Genomic DNA, 4,572 nt, shown 5'->3' with positions numbered 1-4,572 from the left:
TCCAAGAAGCTGAGGACAAAAGCCAGACTTCTCTTTGGGCAATGCCAAATTCTTGACTACATACTATGAAATATGATTCACGATTCAGAATAAATCATGGCCATTATAAAATATAGGTCTGATTGTGTCTTTCCCTCCTTGAATAGCATCAGTGGCTCTCATCACCTTCAGAGTAAGATCCATTCTCTTTAGAATGGCATACTAAGCACCTCGTCATCTGACCTCTATCTACCTTTCCAACCTCATACTATGCACTCTTTTCTTTGTACCCTATAGCCCTTCCAAACTACTGGAACTTCCCCTAATGACCCTGTCCTGTTCTCATCAGCAGCCTGACTAGTAAAAATGAGCACATACACTCTATAACAATAAGAAAGTTACTTTTTTTTTGTTGCTGTTGAGCAGTGCAAATAGATTAAGACAAGGTCCTGAGACCTGTGAGTGTGTGTGTAGGAGGTGTTCCTTGCTGAAATGTCAATTGAAGAGGAGAGGAGAAGGATTTGAGAGAATAGGAGAGAAGAATGGATATACTCTAGTTTGGCAGGTGAGTGGCCGAAGTAGGATTGAAGTTCAACTTTCTTCCACCATTTGGAGCAGAAACAAAATGTTCAGACCTCTATCAAATTCTAGCACATGTGGCCCTTTCTTGCCTCAGAATTTCTGAAGATGCAGTAACGTCTCCCCAGAAAGCATATGCATATGCACATATTCACACACAGCTATGTTTCAAGACTCCATTCAGAACATCTTCCCTCACCATTATCCCTGCCCTCTTTCCTCTTTATGCGGATCACTCCTCTTTCTCTTTATTGCACAATACTGCCTGAACATTTACCGAGGTGGATTCCTACTGTTTATTTGTATATTCTTCCTCTATGAGCTTTAGGAGAAAAAGACCATACTTTTTATCTCCACACCTTTATCACCTAGCACAGGCCCAATAACATTGGGATGAAAATTTATAGAGTACATGAGCAAATAAAGCAGGAAGAGAGAGACAGAGAATGGCAGGAAAGAAGACAGGGAAGAAAAGAGAGAGGGAGGGTGGGAGTGCTGAAAATTCATTTGGTTTGCAGAGAAGCAGAGGATGAGTTAGTGTCAAGTTTAATAGAATACTATCCCTTGAAACCGCCAACCCTTAGCCCCCAAGCAGCAACCCTGCTTCTGATGGCAGAGTTTGGGTAGTGCAAGGATAACACAAGGCATAAGCTGAACGACATTAAACTGCTCATGGGTTCATGCCCAAACCAATTCCCTCTGCAGGGAGGTAACATTTCTGTAGTCTTCTGTGGTACTTGCAGAATCTCTCCAGGCTATGGTGACAACAGATTTAGTGGACAAGAGGGAACTAGCAGCACATCACATGAACTGAACTGGAAAATGTCCTGGCCAATTAACAGCAAATGTTTGTGGCAATTAACAATCAGCCTGGGAACAAAGACTATCTACCCTGTTATGCTCAGTCCTGGAATGTTCATAGTCTCTTCCTGTCTTGGTTTTATAGTTTCAACATCTGAAAGATGGATATTCCACTCTTTAACTAGTTTGTAAGCTCCCTTGAGGACCTAAACCCATCTAATACATCTTTTTATTCACACAATACCTAGCACAGTGTTTGACTCAAAGTAGGTATGTCATAAATATTTTTGAAATAAATAAAAAATTCTACCCCAAACTTAAAGCTATAGTTTGTCTCCTGCTATCAGGTGACCGCAGAATGCAGAACGACATGGGCATATAAATTAAATAGTGTGGTTTAAACATTTCTCCACCCTTTTTAGTTGCCTTAATCAAAATCAAAACAGATAAAGTTAGGTTTGTATGAGGAAGGACATTTAGAGGTTATTTAGTTCAATTCTCCCCTTTTAGATGAGAAACCTCTTAAATTGGCTCCTCTAATATAATGGAGCTAGAACTACGGCCAGACTATAGTCAGAAGCCGGTCTCCAGACCTTCAGTCTAGTGCTACTTTTTTTACAGCAAGTTTTTTCTCATAACTTCTTTTTAGTAATCAAGACAACAGGGTGTTTTTTTAACAATACTTAAGAAAACATAAGGCACTTTGGTACATTTCAGTAGTTTTCTCACTAACACATATCAAACAGCCTTGAATCTTTGTTAGTTTGCATTCAAGAGCTCTTTTGATGGTTTGTCATCAACATTCTCCCCATTTCTCTGAAAGAATAGAGGCCATCAGCCAAGGTCACTTTTTCCTTCTGATTCCTCTTGATCTATTTCTGATTACTTCTGATCTACAAATTTATCCTACTTTCCTCTCGGTTAACCTTAGAGAAAGAGATGTTCCTTCTCTTTCTCAGGGCTAAATCTACCATCCTGGCACTTGATCTAATTCTTGTCAATATCCAAGAGATTTGTTCAATAGTCTAGCCTCTCTCTCTCTCTCTCTCTCTCTCTCTCCTGAGGCTTAGACCTCTCTCTAGCTCCTGGCACCACAAACAGGCTTAAGTTTCCTCCATCTTGAAGCCTCCTGATCCTACCTACTTGAATAATTACCTGCAGATCCTACCCTCCCCTTCTCATTCAAACATTTTGAAAGAATACACTCAGTCTCACTTTGTTAACTTCATTCATTTCTCAGCTCGCTACAATCTACCCTCCACCCCCAGAATATTACTAAAATGGCTCTAACCAAGACCACAAACTGCTTCCTAATAATCAAACACAGGGGAAATTTCGAGTCTTATGTTACCATCTTGCTTTTTTCATCTCAAAACCTTTTCCTATTCTCTCAGTTCCCATGACTCTGTATTCATTTGATCCCCTGAAATGTTTTATTCCTGTTTTCTGTGTGGGTTCTTCTTCCATCTACTCTTAAAATGTCAGTTTCCCACAAAAAATATAATCATGATTTCAAGTACCAATATACACTGATGGCCACCAAATCTGTATTTCCATCTCAAACAGTTTTGATATTCAGATATAGGTGTTCATATACCTATTTAATGAATTCCATGTTCCTGCGTGATAAGCACCACAAAAACTCAATTCAACATCTTTGATCCTATCCCCTACTTATACATACTGCAGAACCCCACCAAAATGCTATATGTGGAGTCGAAAAAATTGCTTTGGCTAAAATTCAAGGTCACATTATTGTAAGGTTAATTAAAAAGTCATGCTATAAAATTGTAATAGGCACAAAAGTAAAGATAGTGAAACATATATTGAGTACAGATGGCCATACACTGACTGAAAAAGGCTCAAATGATCAAAAGGCATTCACTTCCCAACTATTCTTTGTTCCATATTCCTCCCCCCTGTTTTTTTTCCTCATGTTCCTCTTTCCCTGGGGCTGGGAGGAGGATTGGAACCAATCATAAATCCCATTATATCCAAATTCATGTTATAAAGCAATTTTACTGAATTTTCTCTCTATCTTACTTAGTGGTATCACCATCAACCTAAGCGACATCACTTAAAATAAAAACGTGGGGCTGATTCTTGTACTCTCATTTCATTACTCTCTAGGTCCAATTAATCAACAATTCTTGAAAATTGTACTCCTTTAAAATTGTACCTCTTTAAAAGTCCTTGAATTGGCATAGTGTTGCCATGTTCCCTAATCCATACCGTAATCTTTTTCTGGATTACCCAAACAGCCTTCTATCAGGTCACTCTGCCTCCAGGTTTGTCCCACTCAAATTTCAGAACTGAGATTCTAGAGAAAATGTAAGGTACTAAGGCCCTCTCCCTGCCCTACATCTCACAATCCCACTTGTGAAATATACCAAGATTTTTCACACGTCAGGAGTTTGCACTTTCTCTGCCTAGAATCCTTTACCAACGCATTGTTCACCCAGCAATAGCCTATTGGTCTATTAAGACTCACCTCTAATTTAATCTAAGAAGTCATCCCCGTTCTTCCTTCCTCTTTCCAAAGAATGCAATTGACCACGCCCTATTTTTGGTGTCCTCTCTTTATAGTCATGTGTCTGTTAAAATATCTATATCATTTCTTTATTCTCGGTCACTTACTTTTTTCTTTTTCCCACTAAAATTTTAAACTTATTGAGGAATGGGGCTAGAAGTGATTCAGCACTGGGTGTAGATGGTGGATACAGGGTATGTATAATTATTTTTTAAACTACATTATGTTCTATGCATTGTATAATATATCTCACAGTTTAAGAAAATAAAGGGAAAATAAAAGAGATTACACAGAGCCACTAAAGTCATGTGAAAGGCAGAAGTCAAATTAGAAACAAACAATAGGTAGGAAAAGGGAAATTATGACAGACCATCCTTGATAAGGAAAGGAGTCTGTGTTTGCTATCTATCACTTTCCAAACTGTGACTCCTTGTTTGAAGTGAATCTTTTGCCTATTTCCTATTCTTTTTTCCCATCTAATGAGCAAGTGAAAGCCGCCATTGGCTGAAATCATACACAAACAACTGACCACTCTAACTCAACATACAGATAAGAAACTAGTAAAAGCATGAAGCATGAAGTAAAGAGAGAATTTCCCCTCAAAATAAGTTTATAAAAACCTCCAAAATTACTTCAAGCAAGTATTATATATCACACATTAATGACCTTACCCATCCTTTTAT

The sequence above is a fragment of the Globicephala melas genome, chromosome 4 (genome assembly GCF_963455315.2).
Source record: "Globicephala melas chromosome 4, mGloMel1.2, whole genome shotgun sequence".
In the NCBI taxonomy this organism is placed as follows: domain Eukaryota; kingdom Metazoa; phylum Chordata; class Mammalia; order Artiodactyla; family Delphinidae; genus Globicephala; species Globicephala melas.
This window is presented reverse-complemented; position numbering follows the sequence as displayed.